At 37.6% G+C, this 19802-nt stretch overlaps 1 protein-coding gene across 1 annotated transcript in view; it reads right to left on the bottom strand.

Moving 5' to 3' along the window:
• LOC149799535 (uncharacterized) overlaps positions 1-19802 on the bottom strand; it is a 204135-nt gene that overhangs the window by 183743 nt on the left and 590 nt on the right. The gene's annotated exons all lie outside the window — the stretch shown is intronic.

Here is a 19802-nt window from a genome sequence, read left to right as displayed (position 1 = left end):
AAACTCACCGACCAACACGGGAATCTGTTGGACCTGCGTGGTGAGACTGTGAGTATAAACCTGCTGGTGAAGTCCTAATGGATTTTCGTCTTAAGACTTCTCATTTAAAAAATTGCAGTTGTGTATAATGCGCGAGTATATCCATGTCCGAGTTCGCATACATGACAAACAAATTCTCAACGCGGCAATCAAGACCGCATTTGATTTCCCGGAACAGTATTCAGAACTCGACAGTGTCAAGTTCCCTGTCGAAATAGTCGTTGACGACCAAGTCGTTGACGACCACGGCAACGAAGACTTCTTGTTGACACGGCCGCAACAGGAACAGTTACAGAAGTATCACACGATCACAGTTTTTTGTGACCAAGAACACATCATGAACTATTCTCATTCGTGTATTTCCGCAGAAACACTCAAGCAAATCTTAAAAATCTAAGGACTTCCTGAGAAATGCTTGCATGAGAACCCCAATGGGGTTCCCCAGAAACGCTAGCGTGAGGAATCTCCGATTCCCGAGAAATGCTTGCATTTCCACGAGAAACTCAAGAGTTTCCAAGGTAGAATTTCAAAGACAAAAAAAAAATAATACTTTTTTTTTACCCTAGAAACGTTAACGTTTCCGGAAACTCACAATGGTGTTTCTGCGGAAATGTGAAACATTTCTCGGGAATCGGAGATTCCTCACGCTAGCGTTTTTACGTTAGACTTTCAGGGAAGTCTCTGACTTCTCAGAAATGCAAGCATTTCCAGAAATGCTTAATGTATCCAGAAGTCCTTGCATTTCTGGAAATGCTTGCATTTCAGAGCAATCGTGGAAATCTCTGATTTCTGAGATTGCCGCGTCTGAATTCTTTATTTGATTTTTTAGCAGTCGTACTCGGGAATTAATTAATTTTCGAGTCTCATATTCATGTGATAGTGTGCAACGAATACTTTCAACTGCACGCGTCAGTGGAATAAATTCGGATATTTGTTCGTTGGTGATCTCGGCAAGTGATCTATAAATGCAATTTTGCAGCATTTTAATGAACCTATATCGGGAAGGAAGAGTATTCTTCTTCGTTGATAGCTCATTCAAGGATTCAAAATCCGACATAACTGTGGCCGGGTCTGTTAAAATATTAAAACCCCGCTGTTTCAATTTTTGAATTTCATCAATTACGATTCTTATGTTTTCGTAATTCATATTATTATACCATTTTTTTTATCTAATACGGAAAAATGTAAACATTTTTGGAAATGTGAAACATTTTTAAGTCTAAAGACTTTCTGGAAATGTTTCACATTTCTCATGCAGAGCATTTCTCGTCTTTAACTTCCGAGTTGTCGACGTAACAAAATGAGATTTTTTGTTTTAGTCGTTTTGAAAATGCTGTTTTGTTAATCCCAACTGCGACACGCTGTACAACAGGTGAACAAATATCGTAATACTTCGCGGCGGCATACATCGACGGGAATACTATTTCGTCACCGGTCTGTGTATTATGACCCCGGACAGGTCTTACAGTTTTTTTACCACGTCCTGTTTTACCCGACAGGCAGTTCTTGCTCTGGGTGACCATGCGAAGATTGTCTACGGAGTTATCAAGAGGGTTACCGTTAATGTGATCAACAACAAAACCTTTCTTGATTGGTCCATGAAAACATTCATAGACGAAACGATGACATAAATATCTCTTTCCGGGCGTGACAGTAAACCGACGATAACCATTGTTATCAACTCCACCAACTGGTCGTCTTCGCGTGCAGTGTCGCACCTTGCCATCTCGGTTTGCCTCATAATTTGGAATAGTTGGATGTGCAACAAATTCTTGTTCGGGAACAAATTCTTGTTCGGGGACGAATTCTTGATTCATTATACTATAAGCAAATCATTTGTCTAATTCATAATTTGTCTGAAAACTTATTTATGTAATCACGCTCATGAAAATCAACCGCGGAAATATTATTTTTTTTAGTATAATATCGTTTAAGCTCGCGGTATCGTTTCCCACCGCAACGTGCACATAATTGTGTTTTTCCTTTAACTCCAACGTGGCATCGGATACACGGTATTGGTCCTAAACTTCCATTTCTTACTTGTTGGGCGTGTTGTCCGCAGTATTCCCCCCTGCAGGGTTTGTTACACGGAGTTGATGAATTAAGTCGAAGCCAGCAACAATGGTTCATTATATAATATATTTGTCTATTTAAATACTTGTCGTAATTATAATAATGAGTTTTGAAAGACTATCCAGAATAAAACCTGGAAATCTCCAATTTCCCCGAGGTCGATTCGATCTTGACCGGTTAACCGGCGATGTACGACGAAGAGAGTTAAAAGAACTGCTTGGTGTTATCAAGAATGCCAAGGAAGAGTTTCGTCGTGATGGTGCCGCACACACGTGGTCGACATATAAAATTATCCCGGAAATGCAAAGCATTTCTGGAAGAGTTTTTGGCGATGCTAGCATCGCTCACGCGAGCGTTATCATTGATGCTACCATGAACGATACAATCGCGCGTAACATAATTGGGTATCTCGACGATAGAAGATATTTCATACAGATAAAATTTATTGTCAAAGTGGTCAACGAAAACGACGATGACACGTGGATTATCCGTGATAAAAATGATCCTATCCTTGACATTAAAAGGAAAACTATTTTGTTGAGCAATAATTCTAGACCAGGAATGTTGACGGGGGTTGATATACCGTATTACGCCAGATCGTATCCAGTAACTGCAGTCGTTTACGGAATATATCCGATAAAGAAACCAAGTGTAGATAAACTCACGCCAATGAAAACATCAGTGGTGTTAAATTGTGTAGCTGAGCGAGTAATGGAACATTTTAAAAACGCAGCACGTGGAAATGGTCTAACTGAGATCAGAAAAAATAAAATAACAACATGGGCTAATCGAGTCAAAGATGTAGGGGCGTCAATTAAGGATGTTGCCGCGCTAGAAAAATTATTAAGATTTCCTATAACGGTATTATCGCTAACAGGCGAGGAATTGTATAAATCGAAATACAACCGTAGTGGAGCTTCAATAACAATTATTGATCATAACAGCCACGCCTGGACGGAATCAGTTAAAATATTTCCACGCGATCGTGTTATAAGGTATTATTCCGCGGGTATGTTTGATTGTATTTATCAAATGAGTAAAACCGATCCGGTATCGGTATGGTTGTTTAGAAGTTCTGAAGTTGGTGATTATGACCAGTTCGTGACCCCGAACGGAGAAATATATAGAACTGTGGAGTTACAAAATGAAATGAAAGCGCTCACAGAAAAATATTCAACTGAGCAAGTTGATCAATTACTAACTAATTGTTTTACTGTTCCAAGTGTTGCCGCACATATAGCACGACAAAAAAATAATTGGAAACCAACCATGAAGAGTTTTCTCGAGAATGTTCAGCAGAGTTGCATCGAATACGGACACGGCGGTTTATGGAATAGTGTATTTGTTAGTGATAATATGGTATCGGTGGATATGATTGCGTGCTATCCAGGAAGTTTTCTTGGCCGTGGTGAATGCGCTGAATACTTTGCGCGGTTTGGACATCCCACAAATTTAATGACAAGAGTAGCTATTAACGGACCTTTACCTGATTTTGACCTGACTGGATTTGCTCACGTGGAATCGTTCGAATTTGCAACACGGTTACATCCTATTAATTATGCTTGGTTTGGCAGACATTTCCACGAAAAGAAATGGGTACCGTTTTCGCTGTTGCGATTTATGGTTGATAAAGGAATATTAAAATCTATTACTGTCAGTACGGGGATTATTTGTTACTCAAAACAAACCTCAGTTTGGTTACCAACTGCGGACACGTCCGAGGAAGAGCGCAACTGTAAAGATCTCGGCCGAAGATTGATAGGTAAATTTACTCAAGGCGGAGCATATGATCATAAACGACATCACAGTCGATTAATTATGGATGAGGAAGAATTAAATTTCATTATCGCTGATACTACTGCGAAAGATACATTCTGCTCCCGCGAGGACATAATAATCCCGGACGGAAAACGATTAGGAACAGTTGTTAGTTATATAGACGGTGATTCAGCTCAGTATACTCATTTGAGATCCTCTATGCTGGCTTATGTTTCTATGAATTTACTGTCGATGGTGAATAGAGTTCCCTTCGTGGCAAGAGTTGCGACAGATTCGTTTTATATTCACGAAGACGATTTGATTGTGTTAGATTTGCCAACATCGGATGGTCAATGGGGAACATGGCGAGTAAAAAAAGAAGAATTACACTCGTACTGCGCATCAGCTGATGTTGAAATTAAAGATGAATATCGGAAATCAACAGGGATGTCATGGACACCTTCATCGGGACCTTCTGTGCACGATCCAATTGCTAGACACAGAACAGTTTATTTGAACGGACCTGGAGGCTGTGGTAAGACAACTCGTGCAATCGAACTATTCCGCGGTTCTGATTTGATCGTGCTAACACCAACACACAGACTTGCCAGAGAAATGATACAACGGGGGGTAAAGGCCTGCACTTATCACGGCTTTTTCAAATACAGCGGCGGTACATGGACTCCTACGCGAATGGGAACGAAGTATATCCCGGAGAAAATCATCTGGGATGAAATAGACACTGTCCCGTTGGATACATTACAACGGTTCCTGACGTGGTTGTTAACGAAAAATACCGCAGTTGTGATGTGCGGCGATCATGGTCAACCACCACCATTTGTCGGCGAATCTCCCCACGAGTGGTTACGAGGGTTTGTTGATTATTACGAGGAAATGCGTGATGACATCAGAGCGCTTGATGACACATTAAAGGAGTTTAAAAAACTAATTAGGCTACAAACCAATAAAGTCCAATGTGAAATAATGCGTGAAATAATTCCAGAGACTTCATTTGATAACTTTTTAACGGCGTGGAAACCAGATGATTTAATTGTTGCAAGTAGAAAATCAGTCAGAGATACACTTCAGCGGCGACTATTTCAGTTACAGCGGCAGAAATTTCCAACGCGGGAAGTGCCGTTATGTTATAGACCAGATGATACACGATTGCAGAATACTGATGTTGATATTCCCGGAAAACCAGAGAAACAAAATTTAGTATTGAATGATATAGTAACAGTTAACGTCGATGCGGTCGAAGATGCATTAGCAATAAATAAATCACCGTGGACACTAGGATATGCTATGACGATTCATTCAGCACAAGGATTAACTATTTCTGATACAACTGTTTGGATCGTTGATGACCGCATCGAATGGTCAAATTTAGTTTATTTAGCCGTGTCCAGAGTAAGAAAGATGGCTCAGTTACGAAGAATTGCATTAGATACGTCAACGAAGTCAGCCGTTGTTGAGTTAACGCAAAAAGATCAAATAAGAAAAAAATTAGACAGTTACCGACAAAGCGACAAGAAAAATAATAGAGAGTTTAACCTAGATATCAACGCTGTGTTGTCGTTACGTGAGCGTCAGAATAATCACTGCGCGAGTTGTAATTGTTTATTGCTGTGGCAGTATTCGAAAAACGACCCAAGACAATTTACCGTGGATAGAATAGACAGCAATCTCGGTCATACGCGTGAAAATGTAATGCTGACCTGTCTTGAGTGTAATCGACGCAGAGGTGTTGCTGCAGTTATTTAAGTGATCGAGGTGGTAATTGTGTATCCGCGGGGATCACCTGAAGTTGCTCGCGTGTGAACCCACGCTGAGGAGCAGTTGAATCTAATCTGTAGATTGCGTTTCTCCCAGTTGATCTGGTTATGCTGGATATCTTGTGTGTGGTAACACTCCATGTGGGATCGGTTGCTCTTTTTTTTCCTCCTTCTAGTTCGCCTGGTTCGTATAAATACCTAACGGTGACATTACCCGCTAGCGTCGTTGGCTGCGTTGAAACATGTCCGTGAATCACTTTAGTGATCGGGGGTATATATTTTTTTGTGATTGCATTTACAGGTCTCATGTTTGTTGTTCTGGTAATTTCATTATTTAGTGCGTGGATCACATTTGGTAGTCTTGCAACCCATTCACGAGATCGTGTATCGTAAATGAATTCCCTCGCGTACTGGTATCCGAATAATCTCTCAGCGAGTGTTCTATTAAATCGCTCAACAATTGCCTGATCCCGGTGAATTTCAGTATGTCCTCGTCGTATGGTAACGTTATGCTGCTTTGTCAGTGATGACACCGCGCCCTGAAATTCCTTGCCAGGATCAACTTGTAATAATCGTGGCCAGTTTAGAGGTCCTCGTTGATAAATTCGCGAAAACGCAGAGGCAACTTCGGACGCTGTTTTAGTCGCTAACGGTTCTGCTTCTTTGTATCTACTGGCAACATCAACTACTGTTAGCGCGTATTTGTATGTTTTTCTGCGGACAGTATCATGAGGCAGGAATAGTATGTCAGCCTGATGAACTTCATTGGGGGTACTAACATCAAATGTGCAAAATTGATTTGTCGAGGTGGTGGTAAGTAGATTTGCCATATTGCTTGTTTTGATAGCCAATTTTTGGCAACCTCGCGTGTTACTGATGCCGCGTTGGCGAGTTTATTAATTGCTGCATTACCTCTCCAGTATCCGGCCGGGGAATAATAAATCGCTTCCATTGTTATTAATTATCCAGCCCCGATTACTAATTTAGATTTCATCGCTGATCTTATTAACCAATTAGCGAGTGACTCCTTAAATGATTTATTTTTTATGGCGCTTAGTGCATGAATTAATTTCACATCCGCGATATGCCTGTCTTGCAGATCTTTACTTCGATAAGCAACATCATGCATGTGACACGCTGCGTCGATAGCGTTTATCGGATACTCTCCCGGTTTTGGTTTAGACTGTTCATCAAGTCTGATATCTAGTCGTGTCCCTGGACCGCAGTAATTGTATCCTGGGAGATGCTTTTCTCCGGGATATTTAGCCCAAGGGGTACCTGGAAGTCGTCCGAGGGTTGCTGCGATGTCACCACCTTGTTTTTTTTTTGAAATCTAAATTTTTTTGTGCCACATTGCGCACACTTACCAGAAAGTGCTTGTCTGTTATTTTTTGTTGTAATGGTTGTTATGTCGTTTGTAGGGGTTCGTGCCTTACACTTCACACAATATAGATCCATAATTATTATTCCTTATATACAAATGGAGATCACTGATTTTTCTGCGACGCGAAGGAAAGAACCAGTCAAGCATAATTCGGTGTTGCCAAATTCTATCAGAATGATTATCATTGGACCGTCAGGATCGGGTAAAACGCAGTTGTTGCTGAACATGATAATGAAGTGGATGAAGTGGGATAAGCTGTATTTGGTAGCACCATCTGTAGACGATCAGCGATGCTATAATGTTATAAAAGATTTTAATGAGAGTGCAAAAGCGCTGAGTGACGAGGATGTAGTTGAATTTATCAATGATATCGAAGAAGCTCCCAGCGTTGAGGACCTCGACGGGGAAATAAATAACCTAGTAGTGTATGATGATGTGATGCTGGACAAGCAAAAAAATCCTGCAAGGATATTCTCCCGGGGTCGTCATAAAAACACCGATGTCATTTATGTTACTCAACGTTACACACAAATACCAAAAGTAATCAGGGATAACTGTAATCTTCTTGCGATATTCAATGGAGTTGATGTTCATACGCTGAGAAATATTCATCAAACCTGGTGTGGTGGCGATATGGATTTAAATAAATTTAAAAATTTCTTTAGTCGCGCTCAAAGAACCCCGCACGGATTTGTAACAATAAATTTACACGACCCGCGGACACGATACCGCGTCGGCCTTGATACATTGTATGGTTAACGTGAGAAACTCGAAGAGAGCAGCCCCGGGGGCGACAACAAGTTGAGGGGGGGGGTCGCGTTTTTTTGTCTCGTTGCTGTTGTAGGATTAGCTTTTTTTTAAGGCTTATTTTATCATTTGGCGGTCTCTAGACCTTTGTAGGATTCGCCCTCCCTGCTGCTATTTGAAACACTATGTTAATCGGATATAATGATAAAACCTTACAATAATTTCAATAGTGCGCCACCGCAAATCCCCGCGCTTTACATTACCTTTCTATGCTGCCTTACCAATATGAGGGGTTACAGCATGTTACTTACTGATATAATCTCATACATATAGTTAATACAATGTCTTGTCTTGTCTTGTCGTGTCTTGTTTAGTTTGACGCAGACGATAGGATAAACATGGCTGCCGGTATATCTGGTGAAGAAGAACCCGTGAAGAACTTGACGAAGAATCAACGACCCACGGGTACCTACTGGGAAGCTTGCTCACACACCCTCGGTGGTCAAGCCGATACTCGAACTGACATGGACAGAGGCGAGATATGTAAAGGCGAGTGTGTTAGACTACTTAACCCTCCCCTCCCCTCCAAAGGAAAACAAAAACCAATAGTTCAAAATCTTACTGTAGCTGACATTTTCGTATGTCTGATACTGGAGCCCCTATAACGATCGTGAGGTGGTGGAAGCCAGGAAGCATACCTTTGTTGAACAACCTTTGCTTAAAAAAGGCAATTAAATCTGCTACGCTTTATGCATACCACCAAGAGCCAATTATTCTGCTAAGTTGTCTGCATTTCCATAAAGAGGAAACGATTCTACTAAGTTGTATGCATTTCCATCAAGAGGAAACGATTCTGCTAAGTTGTCTGCATTTTCATCAAGAGGAATTAAATCTGCTACACGGTATGTATTGCCACCAAGAGGCGACTAACCTGCTAAGTTGTATGCATTTCCACCAAGAGACAATTAATCTAAAAAGTTGAGCCTTTCCATCAAGAGGCGACTAATCTGCTAAGCTGTATGCATTTCCATCAAGAGGTGACTAACCTGCTAAGCTGTGTGCATTTCCATCAAGAGGTGATTAACCTGATAGCTGTATGCATTTCCATCAAGAGATGACTAACCTGATAGCTGTATGCATTTCCATCAAGAGGTGATAGCTGTATGCATTTCCATCAAGAGGTGACTAACCTGATAGCTGTATGCATTTCCATCAAGAGGCAACTAATCTGCTAAGCTGTATGCATTTCCATCAAGAGGTGACTAACCTGATAGCTGCGTGCATTTAATGAAGAGGTGACTGACCTGATAGCTGTGTGCATTTCCATCAAAAGGGGACTAACCTGATAGCTGTGTGCATTTCCATCAAGAGGGGACTAACTTGATAGCTGTGTTCATTTCCATCAAGAGGTGATAGCTGTATGCATTTCCATCAAGAGGTGACTAACCTGATAGCTGTATGCATTTCCATCAAGAGGCAACTAATCTGCTAAGCTGTATGCATTTCCATCAAGAGGTGACTAACCTGATAGCTGCGTGCATTTAATGAAGAGCTGACTAACCTGATAGCTGCGTGCATTTAATGAAGAGCTGACTAACCTGATAGCTGTGTGCATTTCCATCAAGAGGGGACTAACCTGATAGCTGTGTTCATTTCCATCAAGAGGGGACTAACCTGATAGCTGTATGCATTTCCACCAAGAGGTGACTAACCTGATAGCTGTATGCATTTCCATCAAGATGTGACTAACATGATAGCTGTGTGCATTTCCATCAAGAGGTGACTAACCTGATAGATGTAGGCATTTCCATCAAGAGGTGACTAACCCGATAGCTGTGTGCATTTCCATCAATAGGTGACTAACCTAATAGCTGTGTGCATTTCCATCAAGAGGTGACTAACCTGATAGATGTAGGCATTTCCATCAAGAGGTGACTAACCCGATAGCTGTGTGCATTTCCATCAATAGGTGACTAACCTAATAGCTGTGTGCATTTCCATCAAGAGGTGACTAACCTGACAGCTGTATGCATTTCCATCAAGAGGCGACTAACATGATAGCTGTGTGCATTTCCATCAAGAGGCAACTAATCTTCTAAGCTGTATACATTTCCATCAAGAGGTGACTAATCTGCTAAGTTGCATGCATTTACATCAAACGTTTAGGAGGATGCAGATTTATGAACAGAAGGACAGATAAACTATCAAAAGTGTGGCGGTGGTTATCCTTCATGATAAAACTAACACTCCTATAGATTTATGTTGTTCTTACGTCATGTTTCATTAAATGTACGCCACTTAAGTCACGTGAAAGTATTTTAAAATGTACCTAACGCGTGAGATCTAAAGTACAACTAGTCTCCATTGATATTATATGCAGTCTTGGTTGCATGGAACACTGAATATTTTCACTGATAGTATACGCAAATGCAATTTACAGGTCCCCTCCCTCCATTATAATCGAATACGGTTCATCTATTAAGGATATGAGCTTTGAATGACTGTTGAGCAAATTCTTTTTAACAAGGTAAGCATCAAAGTGAATTATACTAAAAGCAAGCACTAAAACGTGTCCAAAGTGGTGTACACTAAATAAGGTATTGGTTGAAATTTGTAAAATATTTTTTTATCAAAGATGCCGTGGATAAAGTGCAACTTTTGGTTTTAAGAGTACAGTAGAATCAAATCAAAATAATAACTGATAATGCCCCAGCTTTAAGAGCAGATTGTGAATAATATTGCCAACATTCCACCTTACGCTTAATCTGCTAAACACTTGTGTGTGCTGTAATAATTAATCCCCAACAACTTGCTGACAGGTAAGGAAAGGAGGAAACGAGCACATGTGTATGTCAGGTACAAACTATTTATCTATCCAAATTTTTGTTGTTGCTATTTATTCAATGGATTGTGCTACAAATTATATTTTTAGTACACAAACAATGTTGAAAAATACGTTCATATAACCGTCCTCCTCTTGGTGGGTATAATGTATAATATCTAAAAGGAAATCTTTCTTCATTAAATGTCATCTTAGATAATTCCTTTACTCAATATGCAATCAATTAAAGTGTAATTCGACAACAAATATAGAAAATGTGTTTTCGTTATCTACTTGTTATTCCTTAATATTTTTGTAGAAACGCCTGATAGTTGTTATACTCAAAATTTATACGTGTCTTATATAATTCAAGTTTAGCATCTTGGCCTCCTAATCAATTAAGTTATAATTTTCTTTCATCTTCATTTTAGGTCTATTTTCAATTCAAGTCAAGAAAAACTCCATACTGCTCGCGGCTTTACAAATCCCCCACCCCCACCCATGCATGTAAAGATGATTGGTTGTATGGATAGATTAATTTAGGGATCGATGGATGAAAAATTAAATTTCAGCTTGCCTCGTTGAGTGGAATAGCAAAAAGTTTTATATTGTACACACCTACCTTGCCTACCAGCATGGAATGTAAACAAACACTAGGTAAGCGTTATTCTGGGAAAGATGTTATGTATCAAGTACAACCTGCTATATGGAAGAGTGTCAGAATACGGATATAACTAACGCAGAGAGAAAGAGCGGGGGTGGGGGGTGGAGGGGGTGCCGAGCAACAGAAACACACATTTCTGCCCTAGATGGCGTATGTGTACAATTTCCCTTTTTGGTTGCCCGCATCAGATTTACGAGAGTTAATACCGCCTTTTAAAACAAGAACCAGTTAAGAAATCCTGTAGTACACCAACGCCACAGACAAAACTGGTGGGTTAGTTCCATTAATCAAGTTTTATGCATGCTTGTTTTGAACAACTAATACAACTATAGCACACGATTTTGCCAATCAAATCCTTTTACAACCAACAAGAAATTTAACAAGATGTATATTCATCGAAATGTGTAAACAAATATTTTTGTATTTGCAACACGTAGACAAAATATCGCCAATCACGTGAACTGAGAGTGTTACAGAGATTTGATTCTATTTAAGGTATGGATATGTTTATATATTGTAAACAGTCCATGTTCATTTGCACAAAAAGAACATTATAACCGTCAATACTTTGCAGACTACACTTTAAACGACCAGACAAAGAAGAAATGTATGCATGGAAATAAATCAGTTGCTATAGTTCGTACCCGCCAAAAGAGTATGCACCACTTATCATACGAATGTTACTTTTTTATTTACTCTGTGCAATATATTTGAAGTAGCAGAGGACCAAAGAATCGTATCATGTAAGGACAACTTTATGCATGCAAGCAAAATATGTTATGCATACAAATATATACTTAACCATGAAATAGAAATTTACTGGTGAACTATTTTCAAATGTATTAATTTTTTTCACATGACACCCCCTCCCAACAAAAAACATTTCCTCTCATACTGTGCGACTCTTGATTGTGTGTTCCTATAGAAGTTATACTTGCTACAAGAAAACAGGCATTGTGTGTGCTATATATATCAATGGAAACTGCATTATCTTTCAGGAATGGGAATTTTTTTTCTTCTGAAAGACATCTGACTCGCCACAGTTCACTTCTATATGAAGATATACTAAGACGAGTACCTTGAAAACAGTCTTCAAGGACTCACGGTACTAATGATATGAAAGAATGGAAACTAGTCTAGAAATGGGGGAAAACAAATAAGATTATGTATGGGTTTGGGTGGTCCGGAATGGTTGATACAAAATCTCAAGAATACAATGTACTGCAATCAATTACGTCATCGAAAGCATACTGTTTCCTTGATCACTGTTACTTTTTTATGATCAGCCTATGAAAATGATTAAAATTAAGGTGAACTTGCGATAGGGGAGGATGCCGATGAATGACCTGAATCGTCTAAGGTTCAGTTCTGGAGTATATATAAAACAGATAAAACTAAAACCAGCTTTTCTTTACTTGTTACATTATTACTAGTTTGTACCACACAAAATATAGCCAGAATTCCTTTCATTAAAGAAAATATCGTCCATGAATTTAACATGATCAATTATCGTGCACTAGCTGGTTCCAGGAAGCACGTTGTGCAGACCCTCTATGCGTACATAACCAGAGAAACATCTTACCTTCATATTTGGCATCCATTCCCTAAGTATCCTTCCCTTTTATCACGACAGAACAGTCAGTCGGTTTAATCATGCTTTTTACCTGAATTAACTAAGCAGCTCCCTCAGGAGATACCAACAGGGGTTGCACAAAAGTGTTCCTCACACAGCCACAAGTTACATAATATCTCCACTTTGTACAAGTCAGGCATACGGGTACTTACATCGCTTCAGCCGTTGCATACCATAGTTATTTCCAATGTGACTTTTAATCGACCGATTTTAACACAAGGATCACGTGTCTTTTCGAGGAAAAAAGGAAGTACTAACAAAATAAAAACCCACCATATTGCATATCTGATAAGCATGTATCAAGGCGCATTTGTCAAACATTTTAATAAAATATATTCTTTTTACGACAACCTTTCATGTTCTACTTCTTGCAACCTGTCAAAATCCAGTGAATGTAACTCTCTGTATTGCTATAGCATTACTAAGTCAAATATATGTGTCAAATAAAAGTATATATCAGGTGAAAAAGATAGGCTTTGAATATAATACATATCAATTACCAGGTGTTAACGTAACTTTTGTGTTCGACTATGTACAATATGCGATATGAAATGTATGTAACTTATATTTTACCATAGTATTGTTAAGCAAAATCTTTTTATTTACTACAGTCCTGTCCAATATAGATCTGCAACCTATTTTACAATTTTATGGAACATAAGAAGAAACAAGAAATAAACATGACAATCCCTTGAGATTTATATTGCCCTTTATAACCGCTGGGCTGCTAGTTAAAGATTATTAAAAATTCCTCTTGAGATAGACGTAGCATTTTAATAGTTGTTTTAGTGTTAGCTCATCAATAGAAACGCTGACTGATTAACAGTTATTACAACATTTACTTAAACGTTTAGATTAACATATCGATACCAGTCTAAATTTCGTGACTCTGTGGAATCCGCGCTATCTCTTCTGTCGGAAACACCCAAGTTTGTCTACAAGAAAATTATTTATTAAACTAATTTTAAATACCAAAAACTCATGGACAAGGCACGAATTTTTAAAGGATAGGAATACGTTATTTAGTGATATTGGGATTAAAATGTTCAAATCCACTACAGGTATATATTCAAAAGGAACTGTACGAACATATACGACACAACTACAGCGAATCTTATACACCAGAATTCTATATATGTATCATATTATCTTAGTGTCAGTTATTTTATCACAATAATCGTGGGTTAAACTAAGCTATTAAACTACCAGTATATATGCAAACATGCGAAATAAGGCACAAGCATGATTGAAATACATTTTTTCGCAAAAATTATGCTTCTTTTTCTACTCCTAAAGAAGCCCCAAAACGCCCGCCTACCCCACCCACCACAAACCCCGCCTCACCCCAACCCCATCCCCATCATGTAGAATATATTGCCAGCATGTAGTGTTGTTTAGTAAATCATTTACTAGTATGATACAAAATTATCCAAGAAAAAAGCCTTTATTCGAATTCAAAGCATGTGAATGGTTCAGTAAAACATAACACACAGCGAAATTTAAATGTTATTGGAGATAACACAAGAAACGTTTACCAGATGAAGCAATGTGAAAGACTGAAGTCAAGGAAAAATGGCTGTATCTGAATTCAGCAAAATATGTATGCCTTATATCCTCTACATCAAAGATGTCATAATAGAAAGAATGGACAAACAACGGATAGTCAACGGATATGTCTTGTCCATTTCTTAATATTTCCAAAACTAAGGGGTCATTGTAGGTAGTTCGTATCACACGTTGTGGCGTAGATAGTAGTGCATAAACAGAAAAATAGCCCATAGCCCTAATTAACGAGACGTTACTTCGAATTGTTGGATCCTTTTTAGATCGGAAGAAAACGAATGTATATCTATCTATCTATCTATCTATCTATCTATCTATCTATCTATATATATATATATATATATATATATATATATATATATATATATATATATATATATATATATATATATATATATCTGTCTGTCTGTCTGTCTGTCTGTCTGTATGTATGTATGTATGTGTTTTATTGTTTGTTTGTTTAAAAAAGTTACAGCAATGCATGCAAATATGAATAATTTCATCTTTTCAACAAGTGACAAAAATAAACTTGTATTTGTGTCAAATAATTTCTATATCACTTTCATTTTGGTTTTATCCTTATTACGGCAATAATCTCTGTTCAGCAAATCTTTTTTTTTTTTTATCAAGTTAATATCCACTCAAACATAATAAAACAAGAGACAGGAAAACCCGTTCACGTAAGCATTAACTATATCAATTATAATTATTAATTTCATTATCTAAGCATCATACGCCTTTCTTAAAAACAATTAAGCTTCAGGTAGGGAATATCATGTAGAAGTAACCCAAACACCGATAACATGCTATAGTGAAAGAATTACACATGGGCAACAAATACACAGGTCGCTGCTGTGTGTTGGTAACCACAAATTTAATCGTAGAACGGACTCCTGTTAAGACAGCTAGACACCTACAAATAGCGTAGTTACGATAAGAAATAAAATGTAGCTAAACGACTTATGCACCCATGTCGTAAACATGAGTACATTGATGTAAATGCGTGATCTGGCCCCCAGTGTCAATAGGTTGAGATAGCATAATTAACTGTCTGATTTTCATAATGATTTTTGCCAAAACTGAAGAAAATCCAGCAACGGGTTTAGGATATATAAATATATGAAAGCAAACTCCTAACGCAACGTTTCTGTTGCTGTGATCTTCAACACAAGGCAAAATGGGAGAGCGAACATGCCGAAGAATGACGTGTTAGCTTCAGGCCCCCGGTGTCAACAGGGCAAGTGACTATGTCACAGAACGAATCGCCCCAGCTCCATAACGATTTATTCCAAGTATGAAGAAAATTAAAACTTTCTATGATCTTGATGCCAAAGTAAATGTGGCAAGCGAACATGTTGTAGAATGCATTGTCTCAGAGCTTTATAACGATTGGTTCGAAATATGGCGTGAATCAATAAACAGATTATATATATATAATTTAAATAAACAAAACTTCAAGAAACTGTTGACAAGGCCTTTGTTGGAAAAGTGACAGCTATGTCACTTATCCCACATTAGGCGGCTCGACAATAATTCACATTTTAACGCTAACTGGTGAATCTTTAAAAATTACTGTATTTCTCAAACATATAAGGACCAACCGTTTATTATGTTACGTTCGTTAGAGTATAAAGCGAAAACAAAAGAAACAACGCAGTGTAAATTGTACGAATACACATAAACATACGTAGCCAATCAAATGCAATAGCTAGTTATTTTTGTTATCATTATTGTAATCTAACATGACCTTTACTATATCTGAATGAGACAATCAAAGTTTCTCTACTAAGCACAGGCAATAATCCCAAATACAACAACGTGTGTGTCCCGGTTACATTGAAAATCATGATTGGGTAGGTAGGTTATTACAAACGTTTTGATATTTTTTCTTCGTTCTGGTGTTGTTTTTGATTTTGATCAAGACGGATTTAAATAAAGCATAAACTGCAACAACAACACACAAAAAAACGTCCTTTGCATCGTTATCCGTTTATTGTTTTTCTCCCCAAACCGTTTTTGTATTGTTTTCCGATTATTTTTTTAATTCACAAAAATAATGTAAGGTCCGCAGTATTTGTTGCCGTTATCATTGATAGGATACTGTTACACTGTGTTGAGGATGATGTATTTTGTTTATGAGTACTCATGAAAAAAATAGGAAGTCTTAGCATAAGCAGGCAGCCACTTGTGATAAAGGAGCATTGCGAATTAAAACCCGTGGCTGGCGACGATGCTGCGACTTTGAAAATGTGCTTTTGTATGTATGACACAGACGAAAATCCGCCACTTTCGTTTTTTTACCTGAATTTCGCTAGAATGTTTCTACAAAAGTCCAGAGAGAGAGAGAGAGAGAGAGAGAGAGAGAGATTGTGGGATTGCACATTCGAAAAGAACATGACTTTATTTGCTTTTGAAACGTCTGGTCAAGAACTCAACAGTTCGATTCACCCAGTTTTTGGTTTAGTTCTCTGTTGAATACCTTCGTAAAACACATTTTAATACAGCCTCTGTACATTCAGATACTCTAGCTTTAAGCTTCAACTGATTTACGCCACCACCAACCTTTTTTTCAAAGACGAGCAAGGTGCTTCCATTGTTTTCATGGGTGTGAGTGCTACAGTCAAAACTATTAAAATGCTTAAATTCCAATTCCAACTGAAGAGAATGTTAACTACTTTCAGTATTTTGGTCACGACTTATTTTCATTCAGAACAAGCTTTACATGCTCCGATCCTTATAAAGTTTGATTTATATCTTTGTTTCTTTCTTATTTTATTATTTTATTTATAGCTTTATTTATTGCACTGTAAACATTATACGATCACACTGCATTCGTTGATGACGTAATCCAGCATTACATCAGTGCAGCTTCCAAATAGTTCACGTTTAATTCTGTGAGAATATCTGTAAAACCGGGAGCAAAGCTAAATTATTATATTTTTCGGTTTATACATGTGAACCAAAATAAATTCAAAAGGTCTGGCCAATGAGACTGATGGAAATCGTAATGAAAGAATACAATTTTATTATAAACAGTAAAAATAATTTTACTGGTAAAAACAATCAAAAAATCTTCCAGATCACCACTATTAAGCAACTCTCATAAACGCACACTTTGTGGGTCCCTAACACCAAATTATTGTAGAATTTAACCTTTTGAAGAAAAGAAAAACATCTTAGGATGCCATTTGTATCACTTCCCAAAAGCGACTGGTTAAGATATATTTGACTGTAGGTCTAATTTTTTTCAGATAATTTTGTGTTGTTACGATTTTGTTTGCTTGACGATATGCATGCAGTGACATTATCTACTCACGAGTTAACATGTCGATAGAACTGTAGCCTTAGAACACAAGGAACACCAGCACATTAAATACCACTTTCTGATTAATATGATTACTATTAGAAATACTAGTGTTAAGAAAGCAACATGCTATAAACCAAACGAGTTTAGCTGAGAAACATACTGAGATAGGCCAAAAGATTCTCATCCAAGAAAACACTTAGAAAATCGCTGCGAAAGTAATTTTTTAAAATAAATTATCTGAACTTTAGAGCAAAACTGAGAAAACACCGTCCATTAAATCCTGAGATACAGCGAACGTCTTGTATGTCCTGTAACTTGATATATAATCGCCTCTTCTTAGACCTCTTTTTCCTTGAGACATGAAAAACACTATCAGTCAACAGGAAACATAGGGCAAATAGATATTAAAATTCAAATTCATTTGTTGCTGCGTAAATCATATTTTCGTATGCACTAGCGGAAATAAATGAGAGCGTTGCATTAGATTGCAATCGCTTGGCTTGTTATGTTCGATATAGCGCAGAAGTGGTTTCAAAAGGGAGCCTTACATTTAAACTGCGATAGCTGTGCAAGCTACGTTCGCTATTATGTACACTGTGAAATTTAAAATCATTATAAAAGTCGAATTTATTTCATATGGGATGACTCAACGCGAAGTGCATAGAGACTGGAATTTATAACTGTTATGCACATTTGGTGTCTGTTCTTGCTACATAAAAAGCGCATAACTGTATGAACAGACTATGGGGCAGAAAGGTGATAATTAATTGTATCAGACAGTACTAAATGCTAGAGCTGGAATAATACAGACACGCAGAGATGACCCAAATACAGTAAAAAATAAAAATATTTCTCCACAAGTCTAATCCAAAACGAAAAATAAGATTTTGATAAATTGCCCTGCAAGGAAAATTGTTCTTGTCACTCGCTTATGAAAAGTGGCTATTAAGCCAAGAAGACGACACAAGGACAAGTGTTATTGACACAGTTTCGTTCGTTGATGATTGGTGTGAAACGACCCTACCTCCGTAGGGTTCAAATGTCTCGGGATGAAAGGTTGATAACTGAATTGACACGGGAACAAGTATTTAAATAACTGAAAGAGGACGATCGCACCAATCGATCTCAAGTGACTTTTGTAGAGCGTTAAGTTTTTGTCAACATGCGAGACCTCCAGCGAGATGTTGTAGGGAAAAGACGAAAATGGAAAATGCAGCTAGTAAATTGGTTACACACGTGTTCATTGTAAATCTCTTTTCTGGAAGACTATTCCTTAACCTCTTGTATTATATGTGGTTATTCCCATTAATAATAATAATAATAATAATAATAATAATAATAATATTAATAATATTAATAATAATAATAATAATAATAATAATAATAATAATAATGGATAATAATAATAATGGTTGCGATAAAAGAAGATACCAAAAGAGTGGTTTCCGGTTACAAAACAATTATATAGGAATTTTCCGTTGTGAACGATTCATGTATAAACGTTGGTCAACATAATCGTAATCGAAATATTAAAAAGAAACTTTATTTCTCTTGTTATATAATAACTATTGAATTAATTACTCATATCATAAAAATGAAGATTGAAGAGGAAGTTAAATAAAAGGAACTAAATGAGATTAATCAATTCAAAAATTTAGTTTGCTAGATTTCTAGTCACGTATGTCCGGACATATAGGATATGAATGATCATGAATCTTAGAGTAATGGACATATTCCCAAAATACTCTCTAATCTGGATGACCAAATACTGCCAATGGACATTTTAAGTTGCCTTCGCCATGACGATTAGCATACGTTATTAAAACGTCTGCTGAGTCCACGAGACGAGTTATCGATTGTTACTGACGTAATTATGTAGAGATGGTGATAAACTGATACAGCCATATTGTCCGACTGCGAGGCTGCCACAATATGGCGACCGAAGCATGTAAATTTGCGGAAATGTCTACATAATATGTCAACAAACTGCATCTGGAAACTGATCTTGTTGACTTAAAATACTTCGTTGTTGGTCACA

This window comes from Sinohyriopsis cumingii, chromosome 5 (assembly GCF_028554795.1).
Source record: "Sinohyriopsis cumingii isolate HCF-2022 chromosome 5, ASM2855479v2, whole genome shotgun sequence".
NCBI classification, from domain to species: Eukaryota; Metazoa; Mollusca; class Bivalvia; order Unionida; family Unionidae; genus Sinohyriopsis; species Sinohyriopsis cumingii.
The sequence above is the reverse complement of the archived record's forward strand: the minus strand, read 5'-3'. Positions and strand labels throughout refer to the sequence as shown.